This window comes from Pongo abelii, chromosome 10, assembly GCF_028885655.2.
Source record: "Pongo abelii isolate AG06213 chromosome 10, NHGRI_mPonAbe1-v2.0_pri, whole genome shotgun sequence".
Classification (NCBI taxonomy): Eukaryota; Metazoa; Chordata; class Mammalia; order Primates; family Hominidae; genus Pongo; species Pongo abelii.
In genome coordinates this window covers 108504475-108523375 of record NC_071995.2, presented here as the reverse complement: position 1 = coordinate 108523375, position 18901 = coordinate 108504475, and the positions used below count along the sequence as shown (strand labels likewise).

At 57.7% G+C, this 18901-nt stretch overlaps 1 protein-coding gene across 4 annotated transcripts in view; it reads right to left on the bottom strand.

Moving 5' to 3' along the window:
• FAM222A (family with sequence similarity 222 member A) overlaps nt 1-18634 on the bottom strand; it is a 56881-nt gene extending 38247 nt beyond the window's left edge. The window contains exons 1-2 of one of the 4 annotated variants that reach the window (XM_054528210.2): nt 17796-18115; nt 14349-14497 (exon numbers count right to left, since the gene is read on the bottom strand). The gene's annotated coding sequence lies outside the window, so the exon portion shown is untranslated. The other 3 variants (XM_054528211.2, XM_024256859.3, XM_054528208.2) reach the window with 3 other exon arrangements.
• Nucleotides 18635-18901: the final 267 nt, after the last annotated feature.

Below are 18901 nucleotides of genomic sequence, written 5' to 3'. Positions count from 1 at the left end.
GGGCCCAGAGGATGGGCGTCCTTTCAAAATCAGCCCGGCGCAGAAAAACGGCTGTGACAGCACAAAGCTGAGATTGAATCAGCGACGGGCCCGATTGCCTGGTGACGGTTACAAATGATCTGATGTGGAAAAGACGGGATCAGATGTGCGCAGAACAACGGCTGCTCCGCGCCCCCGCATGCCAGACAATGGGCTGCTGGGCAGGCGGGCAGGCAGGTGGCGTCTAGGAGCCCAGGACAGGCTTAGCACAGAGTGGCCCTTCCTGGGGCCAGACACTCCCCAAATGTGCAGCACCTGGGCACAATGTTCCCACATGACACCAAGTGTTAGTTCTGGGCAGTTAGATGTCGGCTGAATTTTATTTTCTTTGTCAGACTTATTTCCAAATACTAAAAGATGAACATGACTTTTGTAATGAGGGGGAAAGAACCTCCTCCCACTCGGCACTCAGTCTCTGCACTCAGAGCCTCAGAAGCCTCACGATGACCACTGGAAGCAGCCCTTGCCCTACCCCTAGGGGTTGGTTGGGGGGCTCTAGACCTGCACTCTCAACCACCGAGTAACAAACGTCCTCTTACTGTGATGTGACCACAGCCCTGCGTGAGAAGGCTGTGTCCACAGACTGTGTGGCTTGCCCAGGGTGCACAGCAGTGAGAAGGCTGGGCCTCAAGCCTCACAAACCCTTCGCTGGTCTTTCTACTCCAAGGCCAGACATACAGTAGATGCTCAATAAATCCCACCTGAACAGAGAGCTGGGCTGGGACCTTTATTTCCCACACTCCCTGCATGGTCCAGTGTTCACAGTTCAGGGTCTCTCCCCCTTCTTTTCACTGTAGTTTGCCACCTCAACCCAACAAACCCCTCCACACACCCAGAACACCCGGGCCCCAGAGACCCTCAACACGGGTGGGCAGAGGGGCAGGGCTAGAGCCTCCTCCGGGCCCAGCTTACCCACTAGGCAACACAAGCCCCACCCCCAGCCTGTGTCATGGAGGCTCCAGGGCTGGGAAGCTTCTGGATAAGGGAGAGGGCCTCTCCTGCAGGAGGTCTGGGCAGGGGGTAGCTTCATCGAGCAGCAACTGTGTGCTGGGTGCCATGCCTCAGCTCACATGGAGCTGGAAGCCCTTCTCTAGAGTGTGAATACATCCACGCCTCCCATTCTCCAGCAGGGGCAGAGGCTCCGAGAGGAAGAGGATTTGCACCTGGTGGGGTCTGGATGTGAACTAGGTCTGCTGGACTCTAAAGCCCATGGCATGGCTGTGCTGTGGGAGGGCCGGATTCTGAGTGGGCACCCAATGTCCCACAGGACCAGCCGCTCCCGGGGTAGGCGCTGGGTCACCTCCCCAGCATGCCAAAGGGGTGATCCTGCAGCCAGTTGAGTTACCCCTCCCACCACCACCATAGCATCCTAGTAGCCCTCATTCTCCAGACCCACAAGGCACTACCCCTCTGGCTCCTGACGGACAGTGTCTAGGAAGGGCGAAACAGCACCTCAGCTAAGGCAAAAACCCAGAACTCAGTTTGAACCCTGGCTCTGCTATTTACTAGCAGGGCTGTCTTGAGTAAGCCATCGAGTCCCTTGGGGACTCAGTTTCTCCATATGAAACATGGAAGTAGAAACCACACCTTCCTCACCAGCTAGTTGTGAGGATGAAGCCGGTGATCAACACATGCAGTGTAGCACTCGTGAACTGCCTGCCCAGCTCTCACCCCAGGAAATGACAGTGATGGGCTCAGAGGAGTGAAGCAATTTGCCTGCCATCACACAGCAGCAGGGGAGGAGGGCAGGGATCCTTGAACCCCAGGACCTAAACCCCAATTCCTTCCAGCAGTTTATCCTTTAATGCCAGGGACAAGGCCCCAAGTGTGCCTTGAGAGTGAGAGGGGATGCTCCAACGAGTGCAGTCACCAAACCCTACCTGAGCACCTGTGGTGTGCCAGGCTGCAGGAACCCAGAGAAAAACCAAACATGGCAAAGATGACCAGACACACACCCACGCAACCCCAATCCCAGGTCAGACAGAGCTTCAGGGGGCCCAGAGAAGAGGGGTCCTTCCGAGGACAGGCTGCTTCTCAGAAAAAGGAGTATCTGAGCTTCTTGTCTGAGTGCCCCAACGGCAAGGGCAGCGCCTGGCACGGAGCCCAAAGGCACCAACAGGGGCTCAGTGAGTCTGATGAGGTGGGCCTTGTGGCACTAAATGAATGGTGTGGGCTGGAGGAACCCCACTGTCCCCAGGCAGGTGCCAGAGGTAGTACCTTGTAGGCAGCCACTCGCCTGGAGAATCTTCCTCACCTCCTTGGTTATTCCATTTTAGTAGGGGGGGAAACTGAGGCACAGAGAAGCAAAGCCACATGCCCAAAGCCATCTGGTAAGAAACTGGTGGAGCAGGGATTTGAACCCACATTCACCTGGCTCCGTAATAATCATCATCACACCAACAGCCCCTCGGCCTGAGGAGAGCCAGCCTGTAGGGTAAGGGTGGGCTGTTTGGGTGGCGTGGGCAAGGGAAGAGTGGACGCAGGCCACAGGGGTTAGGAGGGGCCTCGAAGGCAGACTGGGGCCTTGGCACACCACCCACAGGCAAGAAGTAGCTACAGAGAAGGTGCGGTGGTCATGGCAGGGACTTTGGAAGTGGCCTGTCTGGGTTCAAGCCCCAGCTGGCTCCCCTATGTGCTAGCTGTGCAGCCTCAGGCAGGTCAGCTAACTTCTCTGTGCTTCATCTGCCCCATCTGTAGAAAGGGGCTCATAATATATCTGCCTCACAGATTGGTGCAGTGGAATTTTGGCACACAATGAATTGTGTTTATTAAATCGAAAAGAAGAAAAACTGAAAGCTGGTGGAGGGAGTCAGTGCCCAGTCAGGTTTGGGGACAAGCTGGCTGCTGGGCCTGCTCCCGCATTCTGGTCCAGGTGGGTGCCAGGCTCAGGGAGCGGGGGTGGCGGCGCCGTCTCCCAGCCTTGCTGGGGCATGCGCCAGCATGTGCATGCGTGCGCGCGTCTGTGTGTGTTGCTGCAGCGGCTTCTATGCAAACATGTTAATTTGTTTTCATTTTGTGTTTTTTTTCCCCTCACAGGATAATTGGGTGAGTTTGAAGTCTTGGCGAGGCTGCTGATTATAGCTATTTGGGTGGTGCCCTCGTGGGGCTCGGGCCCTGCCTCCTGCCTCTGGCGGTGAAGGCGGTGGCTGGGGGTGTCTTGAGGGGCTCAGGGAGATGCCACTAGGTTCCAGGAGCTCTTGCTGGCCGGGGATGGGGAAGGCAAGCTGTCTTGAGACCCCCCAGCATGCCCCTCACCCAGACAATACAGGGTCATTAAAGGGCGCAAATCTGCCCACATCTTTTTTTCTTTGCCCTGTTCGCTGCATTTAAAAACTTATGATGTGTTTGCCAATGTCCAAAAGAAAAATAAAAACTAGAATTCTACCTAAAATTCTTATTGTCTGCTTTCTCTTGGGGGAAAAACCCAAACCTGGCAGTGCTGGAACCCCTGGGCTGATGTGTCCTGAGGGTGGCTGCGATGGCTTTGCTCCTCATGTTACCTGCATGGTCCCCAGGTACCTGAGTTTTCCACCCTGGAGAAGGAGTGGGACTTTGGAGTTGGAATGGCCAAGGCGTCCTGGGCAGCCATGTGACCTGTCAGTACCTGGCTGTCTGAGCCTCCTTTTTTTTTTTACCTGTAACCCCACTGCCTTGCCCTGGGAGGACTGAAAGGAGATGGCAGAGTTTTCAGGAGCATAGTAGGGGTTCGGTTAGTCTTAGAGATGGAACGGGAGCTCCCTGCTCTGTGGGCATCCCGCACTTGATTCCATCCTTGGACGTATAGCCCTGTCACTGACCTGTTTGTGTCTGTCTCTCCTGCTAGGTGGGAACCAGGTCTCTGAGGGCTGGACTGGATCCTTGGTTCCAACTTCACTGAATGCCTACCATGTGCCACACTGTGCATGAAGAGATGGGAGATTGGTGAAAAGGGCTTGGGTGGGGCTCTGGAGGTGAGCAGATACCGGACCCTTAGCCCTGCAGAGAAGGCACACGTGTGTGTGCTGGGGCAAGGGATGGTGAGGGTACACCTGGCAGATGCCCCAGTCTGAGCAAAGGCACAGAGGAAGGTATGGCCTGGCAGGTGCAAGCTCATCCCAGGTGGCTGGAATATGCTGCAGGAGGCCAAGTGGCCTTTGAGGGCATCCTGCATGGCTCTGCTCTCCCACGGGGCTGGGTTCATATAAAAGGGACTCCGTGTCTACAGTGGACTGCTACCGACTAGGCAAAGTGGGGATTAGGAAGAGACTAAGGGCTGGGCCTCAGCAGAAGCCCCAATCCCCGTGTTGTCTCTTTGGGACCCTGGGACCCCTGACAAGTCACCTTAGCTCTCTGATCCTCCCATTGCTTACATGTAAAGTGGGCTGTGGCGGGGACCCAGTGGGACAGTCCCTGGTGCATGATTATGCTCCTGGGAGAGACTTCAACTCCCACCACCCACCTACTGCTGTAGCTCATATTCTTCCCCTCCCAGGAGGCAGCAGGAATGCTGGGAAACCCCAGCCTACGTTTGTGTAGCCCGAGTGTGCTTAGGTACCAAGCTCAGCGCTTTACCCAGGTCCTGGCACTACATTTTCCCCCAGTGCCCCTGGGGCGGGTTCTCTTTCATTTCCATTGGGAGATCGAGGCTCAGAGAGGGTTGAACAGGTATGGTAGCCCTCAACAGGGCCCTGGGCTTGTTTATGAATGCCCTGCAGCCACTAGCCCAGAGTCCCGCCACGATTGAGGGATGGAATGTCCCTCAGGGAACAGAGACACCTGAAGACTTCCTGCTGGTTTCTACCCAGGACTTTGGTGGTGGGGTACACCTGGAGGCCCAGTCCCCAGCACCTATCTCTGCTCTTCCCCTAGTCCACCCTGGGGAATGAGCACCTTAAGCTGCAAACCTGGACCCCAGGGCATGACACAAAGGGCAACTCCACAGACAGAGAAAGCTTTGGAGTCGGCCACATCCCTACCCCATGACCACGTGCCAGCGTGGCAAGTTGCCTGTCCTCCGTGAACCTCAGTGTCTTCATCTGAAACATGAGACTACCGCCCCTTGCCTGAAGGGTGGGTGGAGTGTTGGGTTCAGGGCTGGCACACAGCAGGCCCACAGCAAACCAGGTTAATGGCTGCCTGTGGCTCCTCTAGCAGCCAAGGACCCCCAGGAAAGAAGAGGAAGACACAAAATAGAGGAGGAGGCAGAGCTGATGATGACAGGCTCCCTGGCTGGTCCCCTGGAGGTGTCGGCCAAACCTCTGTGGAGGGCTCAGGCCTCCACAGTCACACGGGATGGCAGCTGGCAGCACCCCTTCCCCCTCCGAGAGGCACACAAAAGGGCCTCTATTCCCGCTCTGAGCATTTGTCCCTGGCCGGCCAGGCTGCACCGCCCTCTCCCCACTCTGCTGGCCGCCCGGCCCGGCTCAAGCTCACACAAAGGCCAGTGTGTCCCAGCCTGGCCTCAGAAGACCCCGACCACAGAGAGCTGGAGAGCTCAAAAGGGCCCTGGGGAGGGCGTGTAAGGTGTGGCAGGGCTGTGTCCAGTCTCTACAGGGAGGGGGCTACGAAGGCACAAAAGACTTGGGAACGAGGAACCTGGGCAGGAGCCTGTTCCAGCATCCCCACCTCCCAGCCCGGCCACCTTGGGTCAGCTTGGACCTCTGCTTCCTCATCTGTACAATGGGGACCATGACAATAGCACACCCAACTTTTTGGACTATCAGAGGTCTCGTGAGACAACATGGGGCCTAGTGTGCAACCACACCCAGCACCTCAGAGCCAGATGCCAGGCAAGGGCGGATGGGGGTTGGCGGGAGTCCCCTGGGGCCTGGCCAGGCATGTTCTCAGCATCTCCCTCCTAAGTCCTGCCCTGGAAGCCAGGCGGACCCAGGCACCGAGGGAAGGGGGAACGGCACCTGCTTCTAGATCACTCCATTCTCACCCTCTACCCGGCAAGGTCCACATGCTGTTGGTGCTGACCATCAGGCCAGGCCTGAGCCCCTCTGCTGCTCCTGACCATCTCCAGGCAGGGGGCAGACAGCAGCCACTGTTTACCAAACACCTACTGCGTGCTGGGACCTGTAGACATCACATCTTCTTTCAGACCCGTGGCTGCCCGGGGTGGGTGTGGGAGGATGGTACAATGGTTACAGGCTCTGCAGCCAGTGATCCGGGGCCAAATCCTGGCTCCACCACTTCCTGCTGTGGGACTCTGGCCCTCACGCTCTGCTAAGAGAGGCAGCTCACCCTCACAGGGTCTGTGCAGCAACCAAATGGGAAAACAAAACCAAACCATGATGTCCCCAGGCCCCAGCAGGCTTGAAATCCTGACCGCTGGGCTGTTACCCTCAACTCACAGATGAGGAAAACTGAGGCCCCACGCTTGGCAAGCAGGAGGTGGACCATAAACCTGATGAGTCATTCAAAGAGAGGGAATAGGGATTTGAAACCAAGTCTGGTAGACTCTGAACACCCTTTTCTACTTGAAGGTCTTGCCAACTTTTTTTTTTTTTTAGCAATTTTTTCTTGTTTCCCAGCTTAGCTTGTGGGTCATGCAGCCTACAGAGAACGGGGCAGGAGGCCCAGGCCAGCAGCCTGACCCATCTCCTTGGCTGACCCCCAAGAACCCTCACCCTGCCACACAAAGTCCCCCTTTCTCCCTCCCACCAGCTCAGGGCGGCCAAATGAACAGCAGAATACCAAGTAATTAAGCCGGCGCGCACCATCCGGGCGCCCGGGAACACTGTGGAGTTTCCCTTTTATGTTTATAGCAATTGTATGAAAATGTGCAACATGGAGCAGCACCAGCTGACAAATGAGACGAAACAGACAGGATTCCAGGCCGGCTTTTTTCCGGGCCTGATTGGCATTAATTGTGAGCGTTTACAAAGCACAACTCGGCGCCTGACATTTGCTTCAAGCGAACGTTTCCTTCTAATAGTTTTAATGATTACAATGGGAGCTGGTGATCACTACAGGCGGGGAATGGGCTGCCTGGTGCCTGGCCTGGTCTCACCTGGGTCCCAGGAAATGGGGATGTTTCCTGGGTCCCACTTTCCCCTGCTACCTGCTGCAAGAGGGCTGTGCAAGGTGCCCAGCCCTGGACACTGGAACCCCCGCTCAGGGCCCGGCTGCTAGCATACACAGTTGGTAAGGCGCATGGGGAACCCACAGGGTGCAGACCCAGGGGAGGGAAGGGGAGGGAGGGGGAGAAGAGGGAAGAGCAAGCAGGACTTGGCTGGCCTGGCTCTGAGGCTGGAGTACCTCGGTGACCTCGGGTGAGTACCTTTGCCTCTCTGAGCCTCAGTTTACTCATCTGTGAGAAGGACCATAGCACTCACTGCGCAGGGTCTGGTAAGGATTCAGGGAAGGCCTAGCACAGCACACAGTATATCTGTAAAATGGGGGTAGGAAGTGCCCCACAAATGTTGGCTGCTATTTTCTTGCTGTGTAACCTTGGCCAAGCTCCTTCACAGCTCTGGGCTGAACTCTCCTCACCTGAGGGGCAGGGACTTGGCCAGCTGGAGTTGCTCAGCCCAGGGTTCCAGTCCCAGCTCTGGCCTCTTTTCAGCTGCATGGCTTTGGGAGAGTCCCTCAATCTCTCCGAGCCTCAGTTTCCCCCACCTGTAGAATGGAGTTCATCATTCCCATAGATCGCAGGGTGGTTTCTGGATGCCAACAAGAAAGGGAGTAAAAATCCTGAATTCCTGGCAAGCCAAGTGCCTGTGTCCCACTTCCTCTCCGGAAAGCCCTCCTAATACCTCCCTCATGCATTCCTTCACTCACTTGTTCATTCATTCATTCAACATTGGGTGTCCCGATTAGAAACTTGGGAAGACATTAGTGTGCAAAGCAAAGGACCCTCACCCCCACTTCATAAGGGAAGATAGATGACAAGGAGAGAAGCACTGTAAAGTGCTTCCAGCACTCCCATTTTACAGAGGAAGAAACTGAAGCACAGAGAGGGAGGACCGACAGTCTGAAGTGACCCAGCTGGGATGGGGTGGCATGAGAATCGAACCTTGGCAGGTTGCTTCAGGTGAGTCCTCTCAGAAGCTCACACGGGCCCTGGGGGAAGCCTCATCTGAGGGCCCAAGGAGGGTGGGCTGCTGGCGCCCAATGTCCTTTACATCTTGGGTGGCATTCATCTGCAGAGCCAGGCTGGGCACCAGGGCAAGAGGGACCACTGGGAAGAAGGGAGTCTGTGAGGCCTGGTCAGCCCCAGCCTCCCGGAGTTGCATTTCTTGGGTAGAAAGGGGACAGGAGGCGCCTCGTCCTTGGGGCCCCGTGACACGGCTCTTTCACATGTTTCCATGAACACTGTGCAGTGCCCACTCCACACCAAGCCCTGTCTCACAGGCCATGCATAGTGTCAGCCAGGTAGCTGGAAAAGGCCAGGACCTGGTACTTGAACCATGGCACGGCACGTGCCAAGGCCCAGAGCTGCGAGAGATCTCAGTGGGTTCAGGAGCTGCCAGCAGTTTGCTGAGGCTGTCACAGCCTCTCTGCAGTCAGATCTCAACTTCTGGGTGGGTCCCCTGGGATTCGCTCATCTCTGCCCTATCTGGCCTTGCCAAGACCACCCTGCAGGAAGCCCCCGGGGATGGGTCCCAGCTCTGTGCTTGGTTCCAGCCAGAAAAACCTTGGCAATTGTTTCTTTTGTAGTTTGTGGGTTGGGGAAAAAAAAAAGGGGATTTTTTTTTTCTCTTTTGCATATGGTGGCACAGATGGGCCCGTGATCCGTAAAAACTGTTTGCAATTAAACTCCCACTTTGCATGGCTGGATTTGTCAGTTGTCTGAACCAGGAGTGGGGAGCTCCGCACTGACAGGAAGATAGGATGCGGGACAGGGCGGGGCAAGATTCAGGAGGAGGGGCGGAGGCCCAGGAACCTGCTCTGGGCTTGGGGCCCAGGCCGATGTGGTGTCACAGCAGCCCTGCCAGCTCCCTCTCCGGGCATCCCCCAGCCTTCGCCAGGAGTGGGAGCACAGCCAGGCAGCTGGGGTGGGGCTTGGCAGGGCTTCCCTGCCCAGTAGGGACTTGGCCAGTGCTGGGTGCCCTGACTGCGGGGCTAATGATGGTGGAGAGAAAGGAGCTAATCACCAGTCTGCCCCTGCCAGGGACTAAGCCCAGGGCCCAGGACAGGAGAAGGGTGGCTGGGTGGGGCGAGCCATAATGGGGGTTTGGTGGGCAAAGTGCAATGGCAGGTTCAAGACTGAGGTGCCAGAACCTCTGGCGTAGTTGGCAGAAAGAATCTACAGTGGTGCCAAGAAGGGCTGCCAAGGGCCAAAACTGGCTCCTTCCTCATCCCCAGGGAAACTGGCCTGGCCTCCTTATGTCCCTTTGAACGCAGGTAGGGAAATCAAGGCAAATACTAAGAATATCTCAAGGGCCTGCGCTTCTGCTGCCCAACCAATGGGCTGTCTGCATTTGGGAACCTTTTCAGAGGGCTTCCAGAATAGAGGCTAGGGGCCTGCACCCCTCCCACCCACCCCGGGCTCAAAATGCCAGCTTGCCACCCCTGCTGCTACCCTGGGATGCTTGCATGTTTGGGTTAACAAATGCATCATTTGGCTTTGGGAAATCCTGAGATCGCTAATAATTGTTCCCTGATGAAAAGAAATAAGGCCCTGATACCCCCTTTCCCCCGCTCCCTCCAAGCTGGGAAAGAAAAGTCATAAAAATAGCTTGTTATCTCACCTATTGAGGCTCCGACTGGATGTTACTGCTAATTGGGTATAACATCCTTGTCTTGTTCTCTCAGAAGCTAAATCAAGAAAGCGCCACTGCTGTGAACTAATTATATCTCCGGCCTGCAGCCTGCAGCTTGTCTCTCCCTTTATTGAGTTAAAAAATGGTCACGAACCTTCATCTTTCATCCCCTCAAGCGCTGGGCCCACACTGCCCGCCAGGCGTGGCTCGAAAGGTGCAGACAGCCCAGCAGGAAGGTCTAGGAGGGGTCCTGGAGACAGGCAGCAGGGTAGGGGAGTGGTGACAGGGAAGCCCTGTCCCAGGTACCTGCCTGGCCCCCTCTCCTGCCCGTCACTGGCAGGCCTGGTGTTCAACTCTGCCTGGAGAGGGGGACTCTGGTCTCTCCCCTCCTTGCAGCTGGGCCCCTGGGGAGGTCAGGAGCATTTCAGTCCGGGGAGTCTTCATTCATTATTCATTCAATCAATACTTCTTGGATGTCTACCTACTGTGCACTAGGCACTGTTCTAGGCCAAAGCTTCTAGTAGACTGAAGGTAGCCCCCCAAGCAACCTCACCCGGGGTTCACAGAGCTGTTGAATAAGTACTCTTAGACGGGACCTCACTGTTACTCTGCTGAAAGAGCTGCCAGAGCTCCCTACTATGGGAAGGCAAAGTCCAAACATCAAGGCCAGCCCTGGCTCCTTCCACAGTCCTCTCTCCCCATTCTAGCCTCTGGCTACACACTGGCTCCCTTAGTAAACACTCTCACCTGTCTGCCTCTGAGCTGCCTCTCATGCTGTTCCCTCCACCTGGAAGTTCACCCTTCCTGGCTCTGCCCGTCAGAAGCCCACCAGCCTTTAAAGCCTCCAAAAAAATGACATCTTTTCTGGGAGGGCTCCCCTGTCTGCCTGCCACCCACAGCCCTGTTGCAGGCTGTGAACTTTGAGACCTGGGTCTGAATGCCAGCTGGACCACCCAACAAGTGCATGCCCCTACTCTGCTTAGCTGAGCCAAGCCTCAGTTCCCTCATCTCTAAAATGGGTTAAGAATTCTCCCTAGGGATGCAGGGAGGCTTGCTGCAGGTGTTCTGCAGAATGATGAATGAGAGAGTGCCCAGGAAGGACCTAGCTCTCAGGAAGAACTCAATACGTGCTGTTATCATCATCCAGACTATCAGTGCTCGGAATCTGCACGGATGAACACAAGTGGGAGTTAGAAGAGGGTAACACCCTCCCACCTAAAAGGTTTTTGTGGCTTAAGAACAACCTGAATACACAGAGATTCCCTAGAATCCCTCGCTGTCCCCCCGGTCCTCTGAGCCACATGGAGATGGGCCAGAGGCACCCTGAGCTCATTGAGGCCAGGCAGGCAACTGGTTTCAGCTCACAGGCCCTGCTGATTGATTGGCGCTGCCTGCCCAGAGCCCTGGAAGGAACCCAAGGTCAGGGGAAGAACTCAGCAGGGGAAGAGGGCAGCAATTGATTGGCAATGTCTGCCAAGGGCACAGCGGTGTAAGGCAAGCCAGGCCTGCCGCAGATTTGCCATCCTTGACATTTATGAAGGACGCGGCTGAGTCTGGGTTGGGAGGGGTGGGGGAAGGTGACCTGCTGAAGGTCGTGAAGCTCATAAAGGAGACAGCTGGCCCAGAACAAGGTCCCCTCGGCCCCTGCCCGAGGATTCTACCATGCCCAGTACCCTTACAGGCAGTGAAGAGGCAAAAGCTTGTGTGGATAATGAAGGGGGTTCTGTGGGCCTGCCATGTGGCCCAGGGCTGCTGCTTTACATCATCAAGGCTAAGTTTCTTCATTCACATGACAGGGATAAAAACACCCTTCAGAGAGGGATATGAGGATTAAATGAGAGAACAAAATGCCAAAGTAGGAAGCTCAGTCTGGCACACAGCAGATACCAGTGTCCTGTGATTCTCATAATAGGCGAAAGTATTCAATTACAAGTGCCACCTCCTCCAGGGAGCCCTCCCTGGCTACTCCAGCCAGAAGTAATTGTTTCCACCTCTGATTTCCTTTGAGAGACCGGTGGTGGCCCAGGGCAGGGCCCACGTCTGGCTTGTTCACTGCTGTGCCCCCCTGCCCCTGGCACAGTGCCCACATACTGTGAATTCCTCCATTGTGGCTATTAACCCACATGCACTTGTTGGGTGGCTGAGGGGGTGCGCTCAAGGCCTCTCCCTCGGTACACACCACCTTTCGAGGCAACTGGGGCTTGTTCATCTTCATGTCCCCAGCACCTGGCAGGGAGCCTGGCCTAGAGTAGTGAAGCTCTCTGAATGAACGGATGGATAAAGAGCAAAAATAGCAGTTCCTGTTTACTGCCCGTTGGCTATTGGTTACTGCCAAACCTCACAGCTGCCCTCTAAGGTGGTCCTTTGGCCCATCACAGATGAAGAGATGGAGATCTGCAGATGCCGAGGGGCAGGGCCAAGCCCGACATTCAGGCCTGGGGACTTCATGCCGGGAGGCCCTGCCACTTCTGCCTCCCCCAGTGCCAAGCTCAGGCCTGGACTCTGTGAGGCAGCCGCCCGTGCCCTGGCAGCGAATCCTGGAGCAGACAGCTGGTGGCTGGACCTCCCTCCTCCTCCAAGGGAGGCCCCCCTCCCCATAGACTCTGGGTCATTAAGTTCTGCATCATTAAGTCCCCATCCCCGGGAGCCTGTTCAAAGCCAGTCTCGGCCTCACCCCCTGACCTCCCAGGCCTTTGTCCCCTGTGCCCTCTGCACAATAGCAGGGGCTCCCAGGACCCCAAACAGCTGCTGCGGCTGGGACGCTGGCTTGCTGTGGGGCCAGGACTGGCCCAGGCCTGTACTCAAGCCCAGCCCACCCAGCTCTGAGGGACTCAGCTAAGCCCCCCGCAAGCACTCTGCACATGCAAGCTCACCCCACCCACAAGCCCATGAGAAAGCTGTTGAGACTCTCCTGAACAAGAGGAAACTGAGGCACAGAGGGGTAAAATGATTTCTCTGAGGACACAGCCAGTGAGAGTGCAGGTGCTCTCTCTCAACGGGTTTCAGCCCAGGTCTGTGACTCCCAAGCTCTCTGTTGGCCTCTAAGGCACCGGGATCTTAGCTGGCCCCTGCCTCTCAGATGCTTTCACTGGCTTCCCTCTTCCTCAGGGCCTCACAGCACCCTTAGCTCAGCACCCAATGCACCCAATGCCCCCTGCACACCCTCTTAGTTTACCTCCCTTTCACCTCCACCATCTTATAAGCTCCCCCCTGCCCTTCCTGGTCATGCTCCTGGGTCTCCAAACTCCCTCTGCCAGAGACACCCCCATTTACTCCATGCTGGGCAGAGCCACTCAGTCCTCAGGGCACAGAGCACAGCCCCCTTTGTCAGGAAGCCCTCCAGGACCAGCTGCAGGTTTTCCCTCCTCCAGCCCTGCTCTGGCCCTGTCTAGAATTCAAGTTAACTGCAGACTCATCTTACTCCCTCTAGAGGCTGTGGGCCGTCTGATTCCTTATCACTTGACCACTGGGACAGGGGCGACACGGTGTCCTCGCTCAGTCTTTACCTAATGCCTGGCTTTACCGAATGGAACCACGAATGGGTGGGAAGAGAAGTGGGAAGCTGGAACCCCATCTCTGCCTTCCCATCTCTGGCTGCCAATGAACCTCATACTTCTGCCACTCCCTGGCTGTGTGACCTCGGGCAGCAAAGTATAATACCTTCTCTGGGCCCCTGCTTCTCAGCAAAATGGGGGTGGTACCAGCACGTGCATTTCTTAGGGTTATGATGTAAACTCTGGAAGGTACCAGTCTGGTGACCTGTATCCAGGCATGATTACATGATTCCTGGCTGTGGCCACTGGAGTGGCCAGGGCATGAGTTTGGGGTCAGAGAGACCCAGATGGTGGCTGCACATTGGCTGTGAGGTCTGGGCAGGTCTCCCCTTCCCCAGGGTCTCCGTTTCCCCATCTCTGAAGTGGCACTAACTCTGCCCACAGGAATGCAAGCCCCCCATCACAGAGACCCCATCTTTTGTTTGATGCATGCAGTAGGTACTCAGATATTTCTCAACTAAGCAATCAGGGGTCCAGGTGGAAGGAATCCATCCCTCTTCCCAGCCTCCACCCTTTCCAGAATCTCCCGCCCTACACCCAGCCCGTACAGACTAAAATAGTCATTAGGCAGATTTCAAAAGATGTCAGTAGCTTATAATTATAGTCGACATCCTTCTGAGATAAAAGTGATTACCTTGGATGCAAATCACTTAGCAACCAATCAGGGCGGCGGGCGGCGCCCGCGGAGGTGACCAGCCGGCACCGCAGCCCTCCTCCCGCGGCCCGCACCGTACAGGCAGAGAAAGCGCACAATAGCTCTTGACACGCAAATGGGTTAACACAATAAAGGCGGCTCCGGCCGCTGCTGGGGGAGAGCAGCAATTCCCGGCCCGCAGGAGGTAATAAAGCGGCCCTTTTGTGCGCGCCTCCTCGTTCTCACCCCCGCCCCGAGCCCAGAGGAATCGCCGCCTGATTGAATTACGGTTCATGAATATGAGCTGCTTCGCTGCCTTCCTCCGGTTTGTGAGGGATGGGAAGGCAGAGGGGGCTGGAGGGAGGTTGGGGAGGGACCTCCGGCCAAGTCCCAGCCCCCGCAGAAGCTCAGAAAAGAGCCACGAGTGCTCACCATGTGGGTGGGTGGGGGCCTCAGTGGACAGAGAAGCCCCTGGCAGAGATAGCTGGTAGAGTTCGGGCCTCTCACTGCAAATGGGGTCTTCAACCTTTGGCTCCAAGGGACTGAGTCATTCAAGGCTCCGAGTCATTCAAGGCTCCGTTCTGAGGAGGAGGTAACAGTAGCCATGACAACATGCGTTTGAGTGCTTACTGTATACTGTGTGCTGTGCTAGGCCCTCCCTGAATCCTCACCAGACCCTGCGCAGTGAGTGCTATGGTCCTTCTCACAGATGAGTAAACTGAGGCTCAGAGAGGCAAAGGTACTCACCCGAGGTCACACAGCCTGCAAGCGGCAGGCTAAGAGTACGATCCAGGCCCAACCCACGCCAGAGCCTGGCACCTAATCAGGAGCCACTTCCCATCACCAGGGCGCCTCAAGTTTCTTATCAAGGGGGTTCAGCAGCCCAGCCCAGTCCCAGTTTAGTCCAGAGCAGCCCTAAGGCTCAGAAGGGACAGGGGATGGACAAGCTTACAGGAATTAGATAAGTGAGAAGGATTAGTAGGGGTGGGGGTGGGGCCAACCTTGAGAGAGGAGACTGCCCCCAGAACCGAGGTGGCCTCTTCCACGCTTACGGGAAGGGATGTCCGGGGTTACTGTCCTTGTCAAGGGAGATCACTGGATCCTCTGCCCTGCTTAAACCTTCCCCATCCACCTAAGGCTCCAGGACACAGCCACCCACGGCTGCCCCTTTCCCCATCAGGCACGAGGGCCATCATACACATCACTGGCTGCTCCAGGGCCACTCCGGCCACCCAGAACAGTCTTCTCACTCCTGTCTGGCACATTCCTATTTGTCCTCTTTGTGACTCACATGGCACCTCTCCTCTAGGGCTTTTTGACCCTCAGGCTGGGTCAGGAACCTCATCTACTAGTTTGCCCTTGCTCCGTCTACATCCCAAGAAGGTCGCTGGGGCGGCCAGGGGCAGCCTCACCACCTCCCTCCAAGCAAGCCCAGAAGGGCAGGTGACAAGGAGCGAGTTTCAAGCTACACCTTCTTTCCCCTAGTGCTGGAGAAAGGAGTCCTGCGGGTGAGGGGACCAGACAGACCACAAGGCCGGGCAGAAGTTGTTACTCTACTCAACGCTGACCTGTAGGTCATAGGAAGAGAGGATTCAAACCTGCCTTTTGGTGTGGACAAAGCATCTTGGTGGGGCCAGACTCCCCCTCCATGGCTGATAGCCTCTGATGCCTGCAGGGGCCCCTGTCCAATAAGTAGGAGTGTCCCCCCAACTCCATGGGAGGAGGTGGTAAGACACAAGGACTCTGGAGCCAGGAAGGCAATTCAGGGCCGAACCTCTGCAGCTGCCTGGCTGATCACCTGTAGCCCATCACTTCCTCTGTTTAAGCCTCAGTTTCTTTATCTATAAAATGGGCCACAGCGTATGAGCCACTCCAAGGAGTAACTGAGATCATGTAAAACGCCTGGCATATAGGGAGATGCTGAGAAAGCTGGCACTCCCTCCTGCTCATCGTCTGGCACGCTGATTGCCAAGCCCAGGGAGATGAGGGAAGGGAACAGAAGGAATTGCCCAATTCTGACAGCCTTTCCCTCTGCCTTGGCTGTGGAAGTGTAAATACTCGGCGGAGGGCCTCCAACTGCCTGTGTTTGTGAATCTCTGGCGCGCACTCCGAGTTTGTTTCTAAACTGGGAAGCTTCGAGAGGCAGCGCAAACAGCCCTTCTGCCCACCTCTCCCGGCTCTCCCCCAATCTGCTGTTGCTCCTCTGTCCTTGGAAGCTTGTGTGTTTAACGACACCATTTCAGCTGGAAATACCATCTCCCTGCCAAGCCCCCAAAAGCAGCTCCACTGATATTTATTGACCTGTTCATCCAGCTAGAGAGCTTGGTAGAAGAGCAGGGAAAATGCTCGCTGCAGAGACTGGGGCCTGGCTTCTCCTAATGACCCGAACACACACTTTCTCTGCTCTTACCCCGCCCCACGCTGCTGAAGCAATGACACAGTTTTCGAACCTTTTCCTAGAAATGTGATCACAGCAGTTTCACCAGCACCCGACACTGGCAATAATTGCTGGAAGGGACCTAGACGAATCCCAGAGCCAGAAGCAGGATGCTGGCTGGGGGTTCTCTGGGCCTTTGCAGGGAAGAGGGCCAGTACTGGGGTGTGCGTCGGTTGGGGGGTGCCCTGACAGAGACACAGTTTATTCAGACCTTGGCACTGATGGGCCTCACTTGCCCACCATTTACTTAAGCAGCCTCACAATATGCTCATTGAAATCCTCTTAAACACCAGAAGGAGCAGGGGGCAATCAGGAGTTCCAGGTTGGCCAAGGCCCCTCACCTTCCGGTAGAACAGCACGGGGAGCCCCTGGACTAGGGGGTGCAGCAGGCAGCAGCTCCTCTGCACCTTCCTTGGCTGGGGGAGGGGCACCTACATTTTCCCCAGCAGAAGTAGCCTGTTGGAGGGCGGGAGGTCCACATCTCTCTGGGGACCCTGGGAACTTCAGCCTGCCGGCTGGGTACATGGTGGGGTTCAGGAATGTCTCTTCTATAGCATCTCTTTTCAAAACAGAAAGTTGCTCTGTCTGGGAGGCCTGAGCCCCCAGGCACAGGCCAGGCTACATGGGCAAAGCTCTGAACACCTGTCCTTGGGGGGAGGAGCATCAACAGGGACAGCTGGCACTGCCTCCCTCCCCCACCTTATGGGGCGCTAAGGATTTAGGTCAGAGGACTGCAATGGTAGGGGTGGGGGGAGTCTGCCTTCACCCCTCCACTACCCAAAGGCATCCAGCCCCTCCCCTTGTTACCACGACCCCGCCCCCTCCGGCCTTGGGTCAAGGCAAGTGGCGTTGCCACGGCAACCCCGGTGACATCAGAGGCTAAGCCTTGACATCATGTCGTGCCCCCACTGGGGAACCTACCGTCCCTGCGAGTTATTTGTGGGAACGTGGTTTGAACGAGGACTCTAAGGTCTAGCCCCATGGGGCACAATCCTCAAACGTGGCCACCTGCGTTTCTGGAACCCCAAACCCCCCTCTGAGGTGATTTCCCTTGACGATCTCAGAGGCTGCTCGGGAGACCCTCAGCGTTTTCCCATCCTGGGTGCCCCCCACCCCGCAGCCCTTCCAAGACACTGGAGTTCCCGGGAAATTTTCGGATGACAGAGCCGCTACCTTTGTTAGCTTTACGGGTGGGGTGACCTTTCCTCTCTGGCAACCAACCCGCCCAGGGCCCCGCGGAATCCGAATGGGCCTCCCAACCCCCACTCCCATCGGCTGGCCCGTCTGAACAAGTTGTGTTTGGAGGGAGGAAAGGGGCGGACAAGGGTTATCGCTGCTTCAGGACCCCCAACAGCCTAGGACCCCTTCTGTCCAATCCTGGTTGCCCGGACGCCAGGGGGTGCCCCCAGCTCCAGCGCAGAACCCCGCCCCGCACAACTCACCGGATCAGCCAGGCCGTCGAAGGGCACCAGGTCTCAGCTATCACGACGCTCCGCTCGGCGGGTCGCAGCCATGCAGGAGTGGCAGAGGCTGCCTGAGGAAGCCCCCCTTGGGGGCCGATGCCTCTCTCCGGGTGGGAAGGGGTGCTGTCGGTGAGGGCTATCCTGGCGCCGGCCTGCGCCGTCCGAAGTCGGGGGGGAGGGGAGGTCTCCGCTCAGCGGGGGTCACGCCCGCCCCGGACAGGGGCCGCGCGGGCGCTCAGGCGACGCATCTTCGCCGGGGCCCGTGATCGCCACGTCCGGCGGGCGGCGCTGCGCCTCCCCTCGGGGCCCCGCTCAAGGCTGCAGCTCGGCCCGCGCCGCTCCCAGGGCGCCTTCTCCGCCCGCGCTGGGAGCCCGGCGGCCGCGGCCCCTTTCGCCAGCCCCAGCTGCAGCCTGTCTTTGTTGCTTCCTCTCGCTCGCCCGCCCGCCCGCGGCTTGCAGTCCCCGGGTTCGCCCCGAGGTGGGGGGATTGTCTCCTCCGGGGGTTGCACGCACCCGCACCGGCCCCGGCTCCCCGCCGGACATACACCGGCCCCTGCAGGTTGCAAAGAACAGCGGCGAGAATGCACCGGCCCCTCCTCCTCCTCCTGCTCTGAGCCCCGGGTGTGGGGGGAGGGGAAGCCGGCGAGCAGCGGCGGCGGCGGCGGCAGCGGGCGACGCAAGCTCGGATGCAGCCTCGGGGGCCTCGGCGCTGAGAAACAGCCGATCCCAGTGGCGCAGGGCGGACACGGGGACGGCCCGGGGGACTGTGCACCGGGTGTGCGAGCTCGCAAGCCGCAGCAGGGTCCGCGCGCGCTGGGCTCTCACGCGCCCATGGCCCCGGGCGGCGCGCGGGGGCTCCCGGGGCCGCAGCCTCGCGCCGTCTGGCGCGCGCCGGCGCCTCGCCTGGTCTCAGGCCCGGGTGCCGCGCGCCGCGCCCCACAGGCGGCGGGCCCGGCTGTCGCTTCCCCCGGCCGGCGCGCGCAGCCTCTCCGCGGAGCAGCCGGCCAGGCAGTCCTGCCCGCTGCTCCGCTCCGGCCCGACTGACAGGCGCGAGCGCCGGCAGCAGCCCCCGCGTCTCGTCCCCC